We start from the raw sequence: 22,358 nt of genomic DNA, 5'->3' as shown, positions 1-22,358 counted from the left end.
CCTATTAAATAGTCAGCAGGCTGCCCGCTTAGGTCACTGAAGTCACTGATCTGTGAGAAGACCTCAGGATAGAAAGTCAGAGAACACGAGGCAGTTCCATTCTTCACAGGTGAAGAAATGGGCTTCAGAGAAATGACCTGCCCAAATTCATGCAGCCTGAGCGCTTCACCAGCCTGCTCGAGGAGGCAGACCTCTGGCAAATGCAGCAACCCGGCTCCTCTGCGATCCCCTAGTGGAGGCGCGGAGAGGTCGGCCAATCGGAAACACTACAGGAGACAGGTGGCAGCTGCCGGCAGCTGCCTGAAGCCACAGTGACGTGCTGGGCTGCTCCCGGGAATGGACTATGTACTCCTACCACCCCGCCATACCAGCTCTGTGTTCAGCAACATCACACTGGTAGCTGGAATCAGCCACGGTACAAGTATTTACACCACAGAAATTGGCAAACACCACAAATGAGGGCTCCACACCACAGGGAGCCCATTGTTGAGCCTTTACCAACATACCACCGGCTGTGTTCCTCCACTGCAGACCACGGCTCCCGCGGGAAGCTCTCGCCAGCTCCAGTAACACACTTCCACCACTTTTCCCTCCAGTCCCGGGGGAGTCATGGCTCTGGCTGGTTGTCCTCACCCCTGCCCACATTTTGTCAACAGCCTCTTCATTAAACTCTTCCACCACCCCTGCTACTGTGCCATCTCTTTGCTGCTGGGACCCTAACCCAGTGACCTGCCTGGTGGGATAGTTCAAAACAGAACAGTGTGTCACAGCAGCAGATGGGAAACAATTTAGAGAAAGGATTCAGTCCATTATGGTATTGTACTTCCACAGAGCCTTTAAAAAGATGGCAGCTTTAATTACTGATACGCTACAATCTCCCAGTTATAATAAATGGGGGAAAGGAACATGGGGAATGGTATGCATAGCATGCTGCCCTCAGTGTTAAAAAATAAATAAAGGAAAGGGCAAGAAGAAAACATCCATAGATGTTTTAAAATGCAGGGTATCTCTCTGGAAGTACATGCCAGATACTTTTAACAGGGGTTGCCTCCAGCGAAAGGAACAGGGGCCTGGAGGACAATGAAAGAAAGGAAACTTGCTTTTCACTTTACATGTTTTTGTACCCTGTGAATTTTATACAACATGTGTTATTAATATACATTTTTTTAAAGAGGAAGAAGAACACTCCAATCTAGTGTTCTTCTCAGGTCAAGATGTCTTCCCCATTACAAAACAGTCCTTGGACAGCCCAGCTGCCAGCAGGTTGGGGCCCTTGTAGAACCCCCTCCCCCCCCCCAATACCCGGTGACAAGATGCAATGCTATGAGTAAAGTCCAAAGGTCATCTTAATTAGCACTTCACAATTCTTCCAATTTCTAGTTACCTGGTAGCCACAGTTTTATTAGCATTAGACTGCAGCTGTCTCCTGATCAGGGATTGTGCTTTTGTACAGCACTCTGTGCTCATTCTACTGTGAATGACGGTCAGTGGACTGCAAGTATAGGTCGACAGAGCTCACTTGGCCATCTACCGGGCATCTCTTCCTCCAATCCCTCTGGAAGACAAATGAAGCATCCAGCAGAAATTATGGACTTGGTTGCTAAACACCACACAAGTAAATTATCTCCCAAAAATGTATAGCCTCGTATTAGTAGTTTACTGGAAAAAAAAAAAAAAAAGAATCAAGCCTTTAATAAAGTATCTTTTTCTTTGCTCTCCTTCTTTAACACATTCCAAAGCCCCACTCTTGTATGAATGCTACAATCATCTGGGGAAAAATAAAATGTGCTCCATTAGTATGGAACCACCCAAATTATAAAAGGCAAAAACAAACTTGAATGTACAAAATCTCCAGTTCCCAAACTAAATTCACATATCCAAGACATGAGGAATGTCAAGGGCAGGGCCAGCAAGACAGCATGTGTCCCCTGAGGCTTGCTTCCCACAAACTCCAGAAGCACATTTTTAGGCCTCAGAGATGGTGGCAACCATCCAAAATTCATGCCAATGCCAAAAATGGATTTTTTAAAAGTTATGAACATAAAACACTCATCAGACAGCCTAGAATAAATCTCTCCACTGAAGTATTTTCTTCCCTCAATAATGTTAGATCAAAACAGGCAGGTGCGTATTAATCGTCAAGGGCGAGCAGTCTGGAAAACAGCATGGGCTTCGTCTGGCTGTGTTTCGGACACCAGAAAAGCAGAGGTGCATGGGATGGGCCGCTGTTAATTTCATGTCTCACTACATTCTGTAAGCAGATGCCATTTTTGTACACCGTGAAGGCTCTTGATACAGGAAAACAGAAAAGGACAAATTCCTAAGACAACTCAAACAGGGCCTTATGGTCAGAGTTTTCTTATCTAAGGGTTTCCTCGGTTCATATGGAATAACCCTCTTTCTCTCATTCTCATGCTTGCGACCTGATGAAAACCACCCGTGAATCACGGCACAGCATTTTGCACACCTGAGCCACTGCTTGCTTTATTCTTAAGTTTCATTCCTATACTGTTTCTAACGCTTTAACATCCATTTCCTCTCCTACTGAACCCATTTCAGAACGGTTGATGATATCTCCTCCTGTAGTCCGTCGATGGAAAAGCCTATGGAGAAGGTTCGTGGTCTCTGATGGAAAGATGCTAAATAAATCCAAAGTGGATCCTTGCTGTGCATCCTCGTAGCATCAGTGCAGCAAGCGGGGCTGCAAAACTGGGAGGACAGCAGGAACCCCGTGTCCCCCGGGGCCCGTGCATTCTGCTCTCTGAACGGGCAGTGTGGCCTCGCAGGTCCGCTCCTGGCTGGACAGACAGCACAACGGCCTACCTTTGACCAAGGCACCTCAGGCTAAAATGTCCTCTCCATCCCTGCAGCCACGAGGGCACTCCACTGTTTAACTCGGTGTTCTCTGATGTCTCAGAGGGTTTTTCTGTTTGCCCTGCTGCTCCCCATTTGTTTTACCTCAGCTACTCATTCTTGCCTCTAAGGCAGCCTTCTGAATGTCCCTTCCCACACACAGGGAAATTGAAGGGCCAGAGTGGGAGCTACAGAGCAGTGCACTGCCCTGTGCCCATCCCTCCCAGCTATGGAAACTTTCACTTTTAAACTGCTGCAGAAGCTGCATTTAAGGCAAGTGAAAGCCTCAGAGTCAGAAGACTGGACAGTGACCACCTGAGAACACATTCTATTTTAATCCATTTGATAGCGCGTGGGAGGTTTGAGGCATGCAGAGAGAGCCGGGTGATTTTGGAGAGAAGGACTGCAGAGCAAAAGGGACTCTTCATCAGAGGAAGAAACCTGACTAAAGGGACAGAAAACAGCTGAGGGCCTTCACTGGTGAGCATGCATCTCTATAAATAGCAGCTGAGACCCTCCTTAGAGGGAAAGGCACAGGGTGGGGGAAGGAGGCAGCCATAGCCCGGAATGCTCACAAAACTTCACAGCCAGTTGAGAGTTTCCGGTTAACTGTAAACAATAAAAAGGTGATAAACAGGTTGCTCATTATCTCCTGAAACCCTTAAGTATCAAAGTATGGGCCACAGCTGCTAACAAGATGTGTCTATAGTTGGGAAATATATTTTCAAAACCTCACTTAGAAAAAGCGACCTTCATTAGTCACCATCTAAGGCCACCAATGTATACTAGAAAGTCTATTTCTTCCATATTACTATAACTGGAATATCTCCCTGCATATTTATAAAGTGCCTGTCGCATGACTCCTCTACTCAAAACCCTCAAAAGCTCCCAGTTTCACCCAGTAAAAACCAAAGTCCTTTAGGAGAATGAAAGACAAGGAAAAAAGACTAGAAGAAAGTATTTGCAAAAGATATCTACACAAGGACTTCTTTCCAAAATATATAAAATGCTCCTAAAACTCAACAGTAATTAAACAGACAACCCAATTTAAAAATGGGCAAAAGACCTGAACAGACACCTCACCAAAGAAGATACACAGATGGCAAGTAAGCATATGAAAAGATGTTCCAAATCATGTGTCATCAGGGAAATGCAAATTAAATCAAGAAGATACCACTAAACACCTATTAGAATGGCCAGTCTCCAACACAGACAATACCATTTCCTGATGAGGACGTGGAGCAACAGAAATTCTCATTCACTGCTGGTAGGAATGCAAAATGGCACAGCCACTTTGGAAGATGTTTGGTGGTTTCTTACCAAACTTAACTTCTTGCCATAAGATCCAGCAATCTTGTTGTTTGTTGTTTTTTTTTTGTAGTGTTTATTTATTTTTGAGAGAGAGCATGCACATGAGAGGGGGAAGGAGAAAGGAAGACAGAGGATCCAAAGCAGTATGTGCACTGACAGCAGTAAGCCCGATACGGGGCCTCAAACCCACAAACTGTGAAATCATGACCTGAGCCCAAGTCACTCAACCGACAGAGCCACCCAGGTGCCTCTAGCAAATCTTGCTTCTTGAATGTGCTTCACCCAAGAGCTGAACACACATCCATGCAAAAACCTGAACACAAATGTCTACAAGCATCTCTATTTGCCAAAACCTGGAAGTAATCAATATAACTGTCAGTAGTGAATCCATAAATAGACTGTGGTCCATCAAGACAGTGGGAAATCATTCAGTGTGAAGAGAAGTTATTATGCCATAAAAAGACATGGAGGAAACTTAAATGCATCTTTCTAAGTGAAAGAAGCCAACCCTATAGGTTCCAACTATATGGCATTCTGGAAAAGGCAAAACTATAGAGGCGGTAAGATCAGTGGTTGCCGGGGGTTGGCAGTCTGAAGAGAGAGATCACGGAGAATTTTTAGGGCAATGAAACCAATCTGCATGACACTGTAATGGTGGACACATGTCATTATACATCTGTCCACACCCACAGCGTGCACAATGAAGTGAACCCTAATGTACACTGTTGTCATCAGTTGTGACACATATACCACACTAATGCCAAGTGTTAATAGAGGAAGGTGCAGGTGTATGGGGGTTCTGTGTACTTTCTACCCAGTTTTCTGAAAACCTTAACTGCTCTAGAAGATAAAACCTATCAATTTAAGTCCAAATCCTTATGATAGTTGAGCAGGCCTTGCACTACGCCCCCTTTTCCCCTCCTTGAACCCATCAGCCAACTACTCTCCCAGTTCACAGTGGCCTTTGCTGTTCCCCAAACTTGCCGGGCAGGCTCTTACCTCAAGATGTTTGCACAGGCTACTTCCCTCACCTGAAGCCCCATCTCCTAGATATTCACATCACTCCTTTGCTTATATTCATGGAGTCTATATTTAAGTGTCACCTCTCAGTAACGCCTGCCCTTACTACTAGATGTAAATCCCGTACAGGATTACCCTAACTGCTGGCACTCCCCATCCTCCTCAGGCTGATGCTTCTCTCCAAAGCAGCCATCGCTAATATACTATGTCATCTACTCGTGGACTAAGTTCATGGAATATCTTCCTGCACCACAAAAGAGATGTTCCGTGTGCAGAGGATTTGGTCTAGAGAAGTGCTACATCAACATCTGGCAGATACAAGCACCCAGTACATTATTTGTTCCATAAAAGGGAGGCTGAGCAATGCTCACAGGGCACCTACAACCAAAAAGTAAACATAATTGGTCAAATACGAGAATTGAACTTTTGATGCAGGACCTATTCTGAACAACACTTGGAAGCATAATCACTGCAGGCGAAGTAATAGAAATGCAGAACAGCCTCGGGTGTTCCTGTAAGCCTTAACCTTAACCCCTTCTGTCATGACCGACAGGTGCATCCTGCCGCCGCCAGCACCGCCTCTCTCCAGGGCTGCCCACACTCAGCAACCGGGGCTCCGCTTTCGCCAGCGCGTATCGGGCGTCGGTCAGCTGGGAGCTGCCAAGAGCCAGCACTCTGGTTTCAGCCTTCGTCTCTATCTCAAAGGAAAATCGCTGGCTCCGCCTTGGGCTCCCCTGACCAGCTGGCCTGCTCCCTCAGGGCTCTTGGGCTCCCACCGCCCGGCACTTGACGCGGCCGCCCACAGACCTGCATGTTTAATAGAGTCGCCTTACTCTAGTTTCCTAAGTGTCACAAAGGGTCCCAAGAAGCCAGCGACGAGGTGGTGTGATCTGGACATTTCAGAGATGAAGGTAGGGGGTGGGGGAGACAGAGGCACACGCAGGTGGAGGGAGGAAGGGTTGGATGCAGGCAGTGCCCCCCACCTCCAGCTGTGACTCCGGCTCCATCAGGCAGTGTCCCCGGCCTGGGCTGAGCAGACCGCTGGTGTGGCCTAGCGCTCACTGCTTCTGTCTTCTGCCATCTCCCCGCGACTTTGGAGCCCATCCAGCGAGTTTTGTTATTGTAGTTTTCATTTCTGTGATTCCCATTTATTTCTTTTTCATGAGTCCTATTTCCTTGCTGAGATTTCCTATTCTCTCCTGTGTTTCAAAGTGTCATGTTGGGGCGCCTGGGTGGCTTAGTCGGTTAAGCGTCCGACTTTCGCTCGGGTCATGATCTCGCGGTTCGTGGGTTCGAGCCCCGCGTCGGGCTCTGTGCTGACTGCCAGCTCAGAGCCTGGAGCCTGTTTCAGAGTCTGTATCTCCCTCTCTCTCTGACCCTCCCCTGCTCACGCTGTCTCTCTCTCTCTCTCTCTCCTAGAAATAAATAAATTAAAAAAAAAAAGTGTCATGGTTTCCTGAAGCCTTTTCATGGCGGCTGCTTGACAACGGCGATCAGCCATCCCCACTCCATTTGCTGGAAGGAGAGATGGCCACTGAAAGGTCACCTGAGCAATGGCGTCTAGAAAAGCAGCTTCCTGCCGCCAGACTTGGGGGCTGGGGGGCTTGGCAAGCACAGTACCGTTTTTCTCCATACTCAGTAGCAAAATGAGCTACTGGCGACTGAATGGAAAAGTGTACGTTGGAATGAAGGCCAGCGCATCCAGACCTTCAGAGAACAAGGGGTCCCCAGTTTAAGGACCGCAGACCCACACCCCTTAGAAGCAGCGCTAGGACGAGTCACAGCGCGGCGGGGTCCCCTCACTAAGGAACAGCGGCCGTGCAGCTGTCTGGACCCAGCACCCACACCCCTCCCAGAGGCGACGCCCTGACCCCACAACCCAACGTGGACACTTACTTTTTTCTCCCTTAATAGCCTGTCACAGAAAAGCCTGCCTGAGGTGTCCATGTCTTTCAGTAGCTTTTAGTGACTCGGCCGCATCCTGCTTAGGGACAGCCCTCCCAAACCCCATGTGAATATTCAGATGACGTCTCCCTAAGCGCCTCAACATAAGTAATGATTCCGTCAGGTGTCATTGAGACCTCTTGAGCTTTGTCTCTTCACAGAGATTCTGTCTCTCTTCTGTTTTATACAAGGATTTCCTAGATGCACAGAAACAGGTGAGGAATTCCATTTTTGAGATAAATTCCAACTGCCCCTTCCAACCCAAGGCAGAATTTCTTTCCAACCTCTCTCTACCTCCACGTTTCAAAAGCCCACCAGGAAGCAGTGTGGAGTCTGTTCTGTCTTGAACTAAAAGGCACCAGTTAGGAAACTTTCCAAGCATGTGGGGAGTTGGAGGGGGGAGGGCTGTAAGCCAAGGTAGGTAAGCAGCTAGTGTCCACCTGTGGGAAAGTCCCCACGTGGTCACAGCTTGGTCTCCTGTCCTCTTTTTTTTTTTTTTTAATGTTTATTTTATTTTTGAGAGAGAAAGAGAGACAGAAAGACAGAGTGCAAGTGGGCAAGGGGCAGAGAGAGAGGGAGCCACAGAATCCAAAGCAGACCACAGGCTCCGAGCTGTCAGCACAGAGCTCGATGTGGGGCTCGAACTCAAGAACCATGAGATCCCGACCTGAGTCGGACACCCAACCGACTGAGCCCCCCAGGTGCCCCTGTCTCCTGTCCCCCAGCCTTGCATACACTCTGGCCAGTCCAGGATATGGTGTTGCTGGGCTGATGAGCTCAGGGGGCTGTCGGTGGTTCTCAAATGCGGTCCCCGGACCAGCAGCATGAGCATGACCTGAGAACCTGTCAGGAATGCAAGTTCTCACCTCCGACCGAGACCTACAAGATCAGAAACTCTGAGGTGGAGCCCAGCAGTCTAGTTTCCCAAGCCATCAGGTGAGTCTGGTGACACTCCCAGGGAAGGCCCACACAGCCACCTCAACCAGACACAAGCCACAGGAAGCCCTTTGTTACGTGGACACAACCGCTCACTAACATTTTGTACGTGATGGACAAGATCCAGGCGTGAGAGAAGACACCAGACCAGCCCAGGAGCCGCCAGCCCAGAAGCTCGTCAACGAGGCAGCACGTGCGAGCGCCCCACACCCCTTCCCTCCACACCCCACCCCTGCTCTCAGGAACACTCTCCCAACGTCCTCTGAAGAAAAAGGATTAAGGAGGGAATGGTAACTGATGGGCTTGCTTCTCCCACACACGGAGACAGACCTGAAAAGTGTATGTTTTATTGCTTTGAATTGGAAAATTAATCCCCAAATGGTAGACACAGGTGACATTTATTGTGACTATTTAAGAACAAGATTCCCACTGAATACCATTTATTTACTTTTATCTCCCTCCCTGTATTTACTATGACATATAACTAATTGTGAGCATTTTCCAAATGAGAAACCGCAATTCCCGGGAGACACACGTATAATCATAACCTTGTAACGGTATAATACAGATCGTCCTCAGCTGGGACAAGAACTTCCTAAAAGTCACACATAGACATCCCCAAAGTGCCTTAACTTCCACAGGTCAGCTGCAAATCAGACAGGGCCGAGGGCAGGTGGTTTCCAGCCATTCCTTGTAAAATGGATGGCGGGGAGGGGCGCCTGGGGCCCAGTCGGTTGGGCGTCCAACTTTGGCTCAGGTCACGATCTCACGGTTTCTGAGTTCGAGCCCCATGTCAGGCTCTGTGCTGACAGCTCAGAGCCTGGAGCCTGTTTCAGATTCTGTGTCTCCCTCTCTGCCCCTCCCCCCACTTGTACTCTGTCTCTCTCTCTCTCTCAAAAATAAATAAAGATTTTTTTTTTTTTTAATTTTAAGTGGATGGAGGAGGTGGATTAAGTACTGGACGCTAGTACATTTATGGTAAGACGGAAACCTCAGGAGTGCCCAGAGGCCACGTGCAGCCTCAGCTCACTCATGGGACTTCTCACAAACACCTGGCAAAATGTGTTGGCAATGAAAGGGGAAACATTCCTGTCCCTGAAGCCGCGGACGAGAACAGTCTCCTAGAGGCAAAACTGGCTCAAAGTCAACTTCCATTCACCGAACTCTGAAGAGAGTTGATGAGCCCCAGGAGGCCCTGCTCAGCCCCCCGAAGGATCCCGTGAATCCACGCACCCAGCACGCAACGGGCTCTGGCCCAGCCGCGCTCTTGCTGAACCCACCCTCCCTCCCTCAGCTCTGCCTCCAACACCCCCTGCTCCCCTCCATCCAGGGCCGCCCTCGCCCTGGCCACTCGCTCAGTGGCCGGCCACTGGCGCGTGTTCTGCAGGCTCGTCCAGGATGGTCCCCATGTGCCTGCCGCCCGGGGGTGGGGAGTGGCCTCGCCCCCCGCTCCCAGAGCACCACCAGAAGCCTGTGGCCCTCTGAGGCACGCTCTCGCCCTGCAGCATCCTGGCCGTGCCCTCCCCCTGGCTGCAGTCACCAGGCCCTCCCCTGACCTACCCGCCTGCTGCCAGCCTCCTTGGCCCCGGTGCCCCACCAGCAAGCTCACCACTCCCACACCTCAGCCCCCATCTGTCTTGTGTGACCCAAATCTATCTTCCAGCCCAGGTTCCTGTCTGAGCCCTGCCTCCTCACACTCACCGCTGCATCCATTCTGGACCTGACGCTGAGCCTCAGGTGCACCCCGGGCCCCCTCTCAACCGGGACACCCCATCTATCCTGTGTGTGGCCAGCACCCCAGGAGCGGTCTCCCCGAGTCTGTCCCAAGCCCAGTTCCCAGCAGCTCTCAGCCGGGCGAGGCGAAGAGCTTAATCACCACCGCCCCAAGCCACATCCAGTCTGTTTCCACACTGTGCCTGGAATATGGTTTTCCAAATCCGCAACCAACCAAGACTTCCCTTTAAAGCTTTGTAAAATGTCAAAACCTTTAAGAGCCCGTGCCACCTGGCCTGTGCCCGTCTCCGCCTCGGCCAGCACTGTGGCCACCCAGGCCTTTCCCCGTTCCGCCCTCTAATTACAGCGCACTGATCCATCAGCACTCCACTCGAGTCCGGCTTCCAGAGAAGAGCCTTCCCCAAGGCATGACCCGACCCCCCTGCCACGGGAAAACCAGGTCCCTCTGCTAAAACCCGCTCCTCACCCCCAGAGCACTTATCTCAATTTGTAAAACAAATTCATACGTCTTTAATGATCTTCTCCCCGCGGGACAGTATGCAGGTCTATTCTGGCTAATCATTAAATCTCCAGAGCCCGGCGTTATCCATGCGGTAGATACCCAATAAGGATCTGATGAGAAAACAAATACGGGAATAAATGAGCTCTGGCAGAAAAATCCTCCCCCTCCCCCCATAAAGTGTTAAGGTCACTATTTATACCTTTATACACTGAAATTCTATACAGTTTTCTGGGTCCACAATTAGGTTCAAAAGCAAGGGACTGCCAGTAAAATGAACTGTGTGCCTATTACACACAACACAACCTCAGTTACCCACAGGGTGAGCAGGGCCACGTAACACCTACTGGGACCTAACGGACACGCTGCGTTCGTATCAGAAGTGTACAATTTGACAAGTTTTGACACGTGTATCCTTATGAAACCACCACCAGAATTAAGACGAACACCCCCCTCATCCCCCAAAAGTCCCCTTGTGCCCCACGAAGTGTCCCTAAGCAAGCATTGATGCACCTTTGGTCCCTGTAGACCACGCTGCATTTTCTAGAATTCTAAGTGCGAGGAATCACACAGTGTGTACTTTGTCTGGCTTCTTTACTCAGCATAGTTTTCATTCCTGTCACAGAGTGTCGCTTTTATTGCTTAGTATTCCATGGATAGGCCACTTTATCCATTCACCAGTTGAAAGACACCTGGGTTGTGTCCAGTTTGTGGCTATTAAATATAAAGTCACAGGGGCGCCTGGGGGGCTCAGTCAGTTGAGCATCCCACTTCGGCTCAGGTCGTGGTCTCATGGTTCGTGGGGTCAAGCCCCACATCGGGCTCTGTGCTGACAGCTCAGAGCCTGGAGCCTGCTTCGGATTCCGTGTCTCCCTCTCTCTCTGCCCCTAACCCACTAGCGTGCTGTCTCTCTCTCTCTCAAAAATAAATAAAAGTTAAAAATAATTTTTTAGTACATATAAAGTTGCAAAAATTAAAAAACAGATAAAGCTGCTGTGAACATTTGTGCACGAGACATGCAATTCTCAATTCTAAGTATCGAGTCAATACTTAGAAAGAGAATGGCTCAGCCACTCAGTAGATGTTTACTAGTTCAAGAAACTGACAAGCTGCTTAGTTCCATGGTTTTCTGCTCCCACAGCAGCAGACAGGGGCTCAGGCTCCTCTGCATCCTCATCCACATGGGATATGACCAGGCCTAAATTCTGACCATCCTAACGGTGTGCAGTGGCACCTCGCAGTGGCTTCAGTTTGCATTTCCCTCCCACCAAGTGCGCCCAGCCTCTCTCCTGTGCTTGTCACCCACACGCCTTCTTCCGTGAAGCGTCTGCTCAAGCCGTTCATCCGTTCTTTAACTTGGGCTCTTAGTGTCCTTATTATTGAGTTTTGAGAGTTCCTTATGTACTCTGGATAGAAGTCCTGAATTGTTTGGTAAAGTTCACCCATGTGGCCTGGAATTTTCTTTATGGGAAGCTTTTTTTTTTTTAAATGTTTATTTATTTTTGAGAGAGAGAGAGACAGCGTGAGCAGCGGAGGGTCAGAGAGAGAGGGAGACACAGAATCCAAAGCAGGCTCCAGGCTCTGAGCTGTCAGCACAGAGCCCGACGTGGGGCTGAAACTCACAAACCACAAAATCATGACCCGAGCCAAAGTCGGATGCTTAAATGACTGAGGCGCCCAGGCGCCCCCTTTATAAGAAGCTTTTTAACTAGTTTGAATTCTACAGATACAGGGCTAGGAAGGACTTCCACTTCTTCTCAAATGTGTCTTCCATGAAAACTGTGCATTTCGTCCACTGTAAAATTTACTGGCATGAACACACCCATACAGCCCGTGTTTTCCTCGTAGTGTCTGTAGAAACTGCAGTGATTCCTGGCCAGTCTGAGGTGCACCGATTTCACTGATTTTCTCAAAGAACCAGATTTTGGTTTTGTTGATTTTCTCCAGTAACTTTGTTTTCTATGTCACTGATTCCCATTCTGTTTATTATTTTCTTTCTTTATTTTTTATTATTATTATTTTCTTTTATCTACTACTTGCTTAGAGTTTAATTTGCCCTCATCTTACTTCTTTTAAATTTTTACATTTCATTTAAATCCAAGTTAGTTAACATATAGCATAATTATGACTTCAGGAGTAGAACTTAATAATTCACCACTTACATGTAACACCCAGTATTCTTTTTTTTTTAATGTTTTATTTATTTCTGAGAGAGAGTCAGCGTGAACAGGGGAGGGTCAGAGAGAGAGGGAGACACAGAATCCGAAGCAGCTCCAGGCTCTGAGCTGTCAGCACAGAGCCCGACGCAGGGCTCGAACCCACGAACAGTGAGATCATGACCTGAGCTGAAGTCGGATGCTCAACCGACTGAGCCCCCCAGGCGCCCCAGCAGTGCTCTTATTTTTCTAGCTCCCTAGAAATGTCCCTAGCAGACATTCCGTTATAAACAACAGAAGAATTACGGGTGGGGTGAGTAGCTCACACCCATAATATTATTTTAACGATTCCTAAACGGTTACTCCAGACTCCCACCCACTGAAGTAGAGTTACTATTATCATTTGAAGAATCAACCCTGGACGGCCAGCACGGCCCCTATTCTGGTTCTGTCTGAGCAACCGCTTCGTCGGAGGCGCGATACGTGAACGCTGACTCTCCTCCACCTGTCATCAGTCGATGAAGTGCAGGAGACACTCAACTCTGGTCTCTGGTCACTTAAAAGCATGGCTTCTGTGATACTTTCTGGAAGTTGACTCTCTGCCGCAAGTCTGTCCAGAATTCGACCAGTATAGAGCTTGTTTCCAAACGAAACAAAAATGCATTAACAGACAGGAAGACTATGACCAGAAAGTGTCATGTTTCCACGAGAATAAATCCTGTTGCTGGCACCAGTGTTTAGGACTCCCTGAACAAGGCAATTTCTTCGGCAGGACAGAGATTACAATGAGGTGACTCGGAAATCAAAGGCCAGAACACGACTGTGTGTGCCCTGAGACTGTCTGACTCCTCCTGAAGCATCAATGGCACAGACCGGGAGGACTCCTCTGAAGCTCCTAAATCTCTGTCAAAAGCACTAGAACGTTCTTCCTTAGCTTGAAGACATTAAGTCATAGTCTTGGCATGTGTTCGGAAAGCAACAGGCTTTTTCAGAAAACCAGCGTTCCTGACAAGACTTCTGAATGAATTCGCTAACTGCAGGCGGACACTGACACATCTCTCGTAAACGAAGTACCTTACGGACAGGAAACAGGTGGGCACACATCTTCCTGGCACAGGAACCTAGTGAGTTGCTGAGAACTGAGGGGGAAAGGCCATCACAGGCCAGAGCGTTTACACATAATCCAGAACTGGACACTTTCAATGAGGTGTTGCTAACAAAACCCATCCTGCCATGAGGAGATGGCATCGTAAGAAACGACACGAATGCAAAGCAAACTTGGAACCGTGGACCCCATGTCCGGCTACAGCGATTTAGTACAAACTGGAGAGGCTTAAAGTGCTACGCTTGTTTTGGTCCTTCTTTGGAGACCATATTAAGAATATTATTGGGGCACCTGGGGGGCTCAGTGGGTTGAGCATCTGACTCTTGATTTCGGCTCAGGTCATGATCCCAGGGTCGTGGGATCGAGCCCCTAGTCGGGCTCCAGCAAGGCGTTCAGCAAGGAGCCTGCTTGAGATTCTCTTTCTCCCGGTGCCCCTCTCTCCCACTGGTGCTCACTTGCTGTCTCTAAATAAAAATTTCTTTAAAGCGGTATTATGGGGGCGCCTGGGAGGCTCAGTCGGTTAAGCGTCCAACTTCTGCTCAGGTCATGATCTCACAGTTCGTCGGTTCGATCCTTATGTCGGACTCTGTGCTGACAGCTCAGAGCCTGGAGCTGCTTCAAATTCTGTGTCTCCTTCTCTCTCTGTCCCTCCCCCTGCTTACACTCTGTCTCTCTCTCCCAAAAATAAACATTAAAAAGGGGGGGGTATTATTGACCCCTTTGTAAAAAGCTGCTCCGAGTTTAATAACAATTAAACAATAACAACCGCATCCCCTAGCCTGCACCCACCTTCCACTGCCATGGAGAGGCTGCATTAACAGCCACAGAACCTGAGGGGCAGGCTGCAGGAAGCACCCGCTTTCGTCCGTGGGGCTACGGGCCAGCAGGGCGGTCCTCCAGGCCATGACCGGGCTTGCCTGTGCATCGGGGTCGTCTCCGCTGCGCGGCAGCACCGCTGATCGGGGCGCGGCTCTCTCCCTCCCCAGCAGGCAGGACGGGGTCCAGTAGGCCTCGGCAGGGACAGCCACACTGTGTGCCATGTGCTCTCCAATCCCTCAGAGCCAGGGCCTGGGCCTGTCCTCGGCGCAGATGCAGGTGTGAGAGAGCGCAGAGACACGCAACGCCTCCTGATGCCTCAGCCGGGCACTAACGCCTGTCACTTACGCAACATGCCATTGGCCAGAACGAGTCGAGGCCAGCCTCAGGTTCCAGAAGTGACTGGAGGCAGGTCTACGGGGAGTGAAGGACTGGAGCCCTTCTCTGATTTGCTGTGTGCCCCAGGCGGCTGACCGCTGGGGCGGCTGACCTCCAGCCATCATTGCCCCAGAGCTCCATCCCCCCACTGCCGCAGCACAGTCAAGGCAACATGCATGTACGCTACGAGTGACCTTGCCTAGATGTGCAGTGCACAACTTACACAACCACATGCAACGGTCTTCAGTTAACCCATCTGTAAAATGACAAGTTTGGGCTCCTGAGAGCCCAACCTCCTGAGAATTCCTTCGCACTGACAATTCACAAATGCTTTATGCTTAAGACCCCACGGTTTCTCTTCTGACCTGCCTGAAAGGGTGAAATGGAGCGTGCACACGTGTGCGTGTGTTTCTGCCAGTGTGATGCGCACAGCGGCACACGCATCATAGGAACCCAAAGCTACAGTGGCTTAAATACTTGCAACAAACGTGCGTGGAACACACAGCCGCACATCCCCTTTAAACACCCACCTTCCTCCCTGGCCCCTAGACGACAGGGGACACGGCCCCCATCCTGCGGAAACACGCTGAGAACTACAGTCTGGCTCCTAAAACTTTTAAATTTCAGAGCTAAAGTTAGAAATGTAAAAGCATCAGGAAATGAACTCTCCTCACCTAACTGGGTAGAAGTGATGGAGGGAAAGGTCAGATGTCGCACCCAGGGCCCCAGCACCCTCCCTCCCCAGAGGCCCTTCCCATGCATGAAACTCTATAAATGTGAAACCCAAGCCCAGCAACCCTGCCCTGCGGCAGCTGTGTGTGCTCGGCAGGCAGCTGCTCAGGGCCTGGCGCTGAGCTCAGGACCCTGGGACCCAAATTCAGGGTCCCACCAACCCAGACAATGGCAGTCTGTCCGGGTGGGAAGGAAGGGGCCGCCAGCCGCCTTGAGTGCCAAGAATCTGCCCGGTTCTGGAAATAAGAAAGTATTCCTGGATCCGGGTTGGCCTTGAGGTTCAAACCCCGGCTTGGAGTTTGCCGAGCCAGAGGAGAGAAAGTTTCCGGGGTCAACCCGTAAAATAATAACAACGACCGTGTACCGAGGACCCTGCCTGTGCCCAATACGCAAGAAACCCCTCAGGGCTACTCGTTTACGTTCTGAACGACCCTACTGACCCTATTGCCCCAGGAGGCCATTCCTTCCAGGGAAGTATCATTAATCTCATTTTTAGGGAGAAACTGAGGTGCAGAGACGGAGAAGTTGTCCCAGGTCACATAGCAACTGGGTGACTCTGGAGCATATATGGGGACCGTCCCCTCTTACGGTGGCTCTGGGAGGGACCAGCGGGCCTTGAGGACAACCAGCCCTCACAGCTGCTGGCACCGCCCAGGACAGAGTTGGGTGCCCAGAGGGATGGCAGGCTTTTGCCACCTGTACCGACGATGACACACTCAGGGCCGACTGCAGTCCCAGACCAGAGAGGGCCTCTCGGGAACGTGTCAGACACCCGCTACGTGTATAACGTACACATGCAGCACGTCGTTCTACGTCTCAGCACAGACAGACACCAGCGAGCAGAGTGTGGGGGCCCTGAGTCCCCCGGAGGACGGGTGCCCCAGCCCCAGCTCACCACAGTCCTCGGGACGTCCTCCCGGGAGAGAGGAGGCAGACGCGCCCTAACCAGGGTCACGCTCCGAGCACAACGCTCTCTAGAGCTACCTGTCCTCCTTCCGGCCTTCTCTGAGCCCCCAGCTAAGCAGGCAGGCGCGTGGCCCCCATCTGACAGCCCCCATGACCCCCTTCCCTCTTGGGACCCCTGCCGAGCAGCAGCCTGTGCCCACGACGTAACCCCGGACCCTGTCCCGTCACTGTGGTCGTCCGTCTGGTGTCCCACCTGGTCTGGAACTCTGAAGGCAGGGGCTGCCTACGTCCTCTGATCTAGCACACCTGAGGATGCCCAGCCCGGCAGCAGGCGCACCCGGGGCCTCTCTGCCCCCCGGGGCCCTAACTGGGCGACACGGGCACGGCCAGCTGCCGGGCCTTAGTGTTCTCACTGGGCAGACGGGGGCGACCACGCTCGGCACGCTGCCTGCAACTCGGGCACTCACTGCTTCTTTAAAAGACACGGACGCTGGCGGGCCGTGCTCAAGGGAACCAGGAAAGGAAGCCACCGCGGGCCATTACTTCTATTAATAGAACGAGGTCCTGAGACAGCACTGCCACCGACTCCGCTGAGGACAGGGACAGCTGCCTNCCCCCCACCAAGAGTCCCCCCGCCCCGTGCAGGGCGGAGACAGGACTTCAAACGTACGCTTCAAAAACAGATGTTTGTCATTACATTTTAACTATTCTGAAAACTTCGTTTCATGACAAGGAATTCAATATCACAAATAACCCAGTTTGCAAAGTTTAAAGTCTCCTGAAACACAGCCAGGACGGAATGCGGCCAGTAACTTCTCTCCCAGGCCACTGGCAACTATGTACCAACAGCTATGTGGACTGGGCCTCGGAGTCTTGACCCCGTGTGAGCCAGACCTCACCATCAGGCCACACGGCCACCGCTGACCTCATCCTCAGAGCTGCCGTGGACCACGGACCACCGTGGGCCATGGACACCTCACTTCTCTCCCGCGACCAGAAATCCTTGGACCGACCAGAATGCAAGCCACAGACCAAACAGGAACAAGCACACCTTCCCTCCTACGTTATACCCGAACTCGCTGACCACCTGCAAGTCTGCAGATGACCACCTAAGGGCTGCCAGAGTCGCTCTGAGGAAATACAAACCATCTCCTAATCCACACGTCAGGAAAATCATCAGAGGCTGGGCCGCTTGGACGCAGGTCACCTGGAACTCCTGAATCCCTATTCCTTTTCATCTATAGCTGACTTTATCTCCCCAAACTGCTAGTTTCGACCATTTCCTCCTGCAGTAAAAGCTCTAAGAACAGTTAGTCTTTTATCTCCCGTAGCAGCTGGCATCCTCCAAGCAAGTATGTACTGAATAAGGTGACTGGGTTCAAATTTACTACGCAACCTGTTATGTGTTGGATTGTGTCCCCTGAAATTGCTATGTCCAAGCCCCGACCCCCAGAATCACAAGGCTGTGACCTTATTTGGAAACAAGGTCGCTGCAGACATAACTGGCTGAGGTCATACATGGGTTGGGTGGCCCTAATCCAGGGACTGTGTCCTCATAAAGGGGAGGTCTGGACACAGCAGAGACCATGGGGAAGGTCGTGGGGACTCCGGGCGTGTGCGGGGCCCCTTTCCCCAGCACCTTCAGAGTGAGCACGGCCCTGCCGACACCCTGATCCCAGACCCATACCCCGATCCCAGGTCTGCACCCTGTTCCCAGGCCTGCACCTCCAGGCCTGGGAAAGAACAAAGAAGGTGTGCGGTGCAGCTGGCCGGGGGTGCGGCTCTGTTATGGCCCCAGGACACAGGTCCCGGCCGAGTGGCTTAAGCCCATCTCAGCGCTCACATGCACACCCAGGACCCCAGCAAGGCCAGAAGGGTAGCAGGACCTTCTCAACTGTGATCCAAATGGATGGGTGGAGAGTCTCCAGAAAGCACTTGACCGATTCCAGTGTTCTGTTCTCCCGGGCTGACGGACGAGGAGCCAGGCTCCGCCAGCGTCTCGCGCTGGACGCAGCAGCTCTGTGGGCCGCACCGACGAGGAAGACTGACGCGGCATCTCACGACCCCTCACCTCTGTGTGCTCAGAGGTGCTCCTCCTTCTGGAACGTATCTTCATTCCACCCCTGTGACTAAACAGTCCAGAGGCGCTTAAAGTGTGAGTTCACGAGCTCAGGGCGCCCTGGATTCCAGGGCCTCTGCTCACTCCCATCCGGGAAGGGGGAGCCAGCCAGCAAATCACCGGGGCCATCGCTGGAGAAAACCAAAGCGGAAGCGCCTCGGGCACGAAGTTCCGGGAGACCATGGAATCCACACTCGGTCTCCCCTACAGCAGAGAACACGCCGATGGCGATAACGAAAGGTGTCTCTTTCCTGAGCTGCTCACAGAAGTGTGTGACCCCCGCCTCACGAAGGGCAGTCTGCATCCCCACGCCCCCGGGGAACCTGGGCAGAAACGTCTACAGCCTGAACCGCAATGCGCGTCCCGTGGCTTTCCGCCCTTTCCCTGGCTCCAGCTAGAACGAAGGACAGAACGTGAGGAACAAACACCCTGGCACGTGTCTTCTTAACCAGAGGTACGAGGGAAACGGAGCCACCTCTGCGCTTGCCCCAGCCCAACGTCCACTTTGAATCGTGGACGTGCACACGTGGCACGCTCCCTCCGGCCCAGGACCCCGCGGCCAGCGTGTCCAGGTGGCCAACTGCGCTACAGCTAAATCCCTTCGGGAGCCACGTGAACCTTCGGCGAGGTTTCCAAACGCTCCTGTGTAAAGAAGGCCATCGTCCCCAGACTGACGTCCGCACACCCAGCGAGGGCAGCCACACACGTCAGCTTCGTGGCTCACGCTGTGTGGTGTGCAAGCCCGAATCAAAGCCTCTGCTGAAGAGACAGGAGAGCTCAGGCAACTCGGAAACCACGGCTTTCAGAGGCAGAGACTGGCTAATATTTGACTCCGGAAACCTACCTTTGAACCACAGAGAACCGGTAGTCGGTCTCTGATTTGTGCCACTTGCATCATGACAGTGTTGGCAGAAAACCAACCAGCTGGGGCCGGGGGGGGGCGGGGGGGACGGACGGACAGGGCAGCAGAGGACGCTTCTGGAGGACCCTAGCTGCAGAACACGTTGGACTTCAGTCCGCCTCCCGCAAGCTCAACATTTCCTCTCTTCACTCTAAGGACGGAAGGAGTGCTACGGTTCTGAAAGAAAACCTTTCTAGAATGTAAAAGAAAAAGATTATTGAAGTCTGCCGATGAAATTAACGCACTTAAAATGCCAAGTAACGCGCCTGGACAGTGACACGATTCTGCCCGGACAGCGCACGTGTCCTGCAGCTCAGTCCCGGCCATGGAACCGCGCGTCGTGGAAGCCTGTGTTGCTGAACTTCGCGTGCGACGGCACTGCCTCCCGACATCTGTCTTTTATTACCAGGCGTCCTGGGATCCAGATGACAACAAACCGTTCCCAGGGCCTGGAGACCTAGATTCTGCTCCTTAATCCTGTCTTAAATCATACTTTTATTTTGACATCAGGATGGTTCACAAGCAGCATTTCTATTTCCTGGCCAGGCAGACAGCCCTTCACCCCACACAGATTCGGTGCGAAAAACACCTAAAACCAGCGTGCACGCACATTCATATGAAATAAAACCTTCTCTGCCCTTTACAATGCGGCACCAACCCATGCACAAACTTAAAAGATCAAACGTTTTTACCCCTCAGGCCCTGTCCCCCCCAGTCACCTAATTATCATTCGATTAGCAAATCGTCACTGTACCGTTCCGGCTAACACAACCCCATCTTAAAAATTAGCTGTTCCCTAACTACGGTTTGCTTCCGCTTCTACACTTAACACCTTTTAAGTAACCGGTCGAGCTTAAGATTCTGCACTGGGGGAAAAAAAAAAAAGGTGGGGGGAGGGATAAAATTGCAGTGTTTTTGAAACACAGGGTCACGTCGTTTTTAAAAGCCCTCCTCCGGCCCGGCCCCTGCTTTGTCAGCCTGCGTGGGAGGAAAGCAAACTTGAATCACTCACAGAGACGCGGGCCAGGGTTCACACCCCCGCCCCGGGGGCGCAGGCCCGGCCGGCCGGGGGCTTCTGCTCGGAACCCGGCACCCGGCCGAAAACGAGATGTAGAATTGAAAGCCGGCCTCGGAGGGTGCGGTGGCCTCGCGGGCTCGGCCGTCCCCGCGCTTGGCGACACGCGGGGTCCTCCCGGGAGGGCAGGCGGTCGTTCCCGGCCCGGCCCCCGGCTCGCGATCAACGCGTCTTTGAAAAACGCCCAACAACTGGCCNGGGGGGTTGGGGGGTCCGAAAACGAGACGTTTGCTTCTCCCCGCCACTTTGCAAGCCAGCGATTACAGAACACAAATGATCATTACATCTGCTGGCAGATGGGCCTAATTCGGGAGGGAATCGATTCCCCGGGAGCTCCTGGGATCCTTGGGGATGTGGACGCCGCCCCCAGCCCCCCGTGGCGCGACGTGCTGGGGCGGCAGGTGTGCCCCTGCGGGAGGCCCGCTCCGGCCGCGACCTCCCCACCCACCGGGCCGGCCCCCCGCAGAACCAGAAACCTCGGAGCGACCCGACTGTAACTGGTGGTGACGGTTCAGGCACCGTGGGCGTCAGGAAAGCAGCAGAGCCTGAACTGGGTCTGTGTCCGTGACGGTGACAGGAAGGAAGGACCGAGAACAGCTCCATCCAAACGGGCCTCGGCCCCCACCTCACTTGGGCAGAAGATGCTCGGTTGTCGTCGGCATGAAGAACCGGGACTTCAAACTGTCCCGCGTTGAACAAGCTTCTCCGAACATGGACTGACACTGCCACATGCATATAACCAAGGAAGAGACCCCTTCTTGCAAGAGCCGGGGGTAAAGGAGACTCCCTTGAACAGTGTGTCCCTTTACCCCCTCCAGAGCCCCCTCCCCCCCCCGGGGTCTCCCTGCTGGCTTGCTGGTGGCCTGTGGCAGTTTAAAACAGCGTTAGCAGTCACCGGCAGAGAGCTTACCGTATGCTCGGCACATACTTAGTCCAGTTAACGACAAGGGCTGGAAGCCATATAAAACTTTAAAAAATAGAGGCTTAAGGGGCACCTGGGTGGCTCTGTCCATTCAGCATCCAACTTCAGCCCAGATCGTGATCTCAGAGTCCGTGGGTTCGAGCCCCTCTGTGCTGACAGCTCAGAGCCTGGAGCTGCTTCTGATTCTGTGTCTCCCTCTCTCTCTGCTCCTCCCCAGCTCATGCTCTGTCTCTCTCTCTCTCTCAAAAATAAACATTTAAAAACTTTTTTTAAAAATAGAGGCTTGACTCCCTTTTCCTCTGTCTTCATCTGACATCTGTATCAATCATGACTGCAGTTATTTGCAGCTTTGAGTTAAGCAGTTACATTTTCTTCCCAAATGCAAACACACCGCCATTGAAAGGGCAGCACGGGTTCTAGAAACGAGGGCCACAGACGTGGCGGTCGTAGCCAGGGCTCCCGGCAGTGTTACCCCGCACCATCACTACTGCCGTCGCACACGGCCTCTCTCCTCGTTCCCACTGTCATCCACCCAAGCGGTGGAGAAGGGACTCAAGCCTGGACCCTGGGTCTCCAGGACCCACACATAACCAGTGTTCTAGACTTCCCTACACTTCTAGGAAACAGAGCTGCTAAGAGTTCCGTTAAGGTTTCTCTGTCAACAGCAGGGTGTTGACCTAAGGGTGGATTTCCACTGGGATTCCCATTTACGCTCATCACTGCTGAACTGAAGGAATTAGAACACAGCCATTACAATTTCAGATTATATTAAATTAGGTCTGGTGCCTACGGTCTGGTCAACAAGAGTAAGAACTTGACTCAATCAAATGACCCTAAAGAAAGGCAGCCCTAGGGAGCGGCCTGGGGTGGGTCAATAACTGGGTGTCGATTCCTGTCAGAAGGGAGGCCACAGGCCACCTACCGTAACTGATCTTAGAAGCCCCTGAACTT

General features: G+C 51.8%; 1 long non-coding RNA gene across 1 annotated transcript; it reads right to left on the bottom strand.

Moving 5' to 3' along the window:
• Window positions 1-1,429: 1,429 nt before the first annotated feature.
• On the bottom strand, window positions 1,430-20,632 carry LOC144223289 (uncharacterized). Its single transcript, XR_013332656.1, has 3 exons — window positions 20,423-20,632; window positions 10,305-10,410; window positions 1,430-1,555 (listed from the first exon to the last, which is right to left on the bottom strand). It is a non-coding gene; the product is annotated as an uncharacterized LOC144223289 (long non-coding RNA).
• Between the last annotated feature and the right edge of the window lie 1,726 nt (window positions 20,633-22,358).

The sequence above is a fragment of the Crocuta crocuta genome, unplaced genomic scaffold (assembly GCF_008692635.1).
Source record: "Crocuta crocuta isolate KB4526 unplaced genomic scaffold, BGI_CrCroc_1.0 scaffold31, whole genome shotgun sequence".
Classification (NCBI taxonomy): domain Eukaryota; kingdom Metazoa; phylum Chordata; class Mammalia; order Carnivora; family Hyaenidae; genus Crocuta; species Crocuta crocuta.
This window is presented reverse-complemented; position numbering and strand designations above follow the sequence as displayed.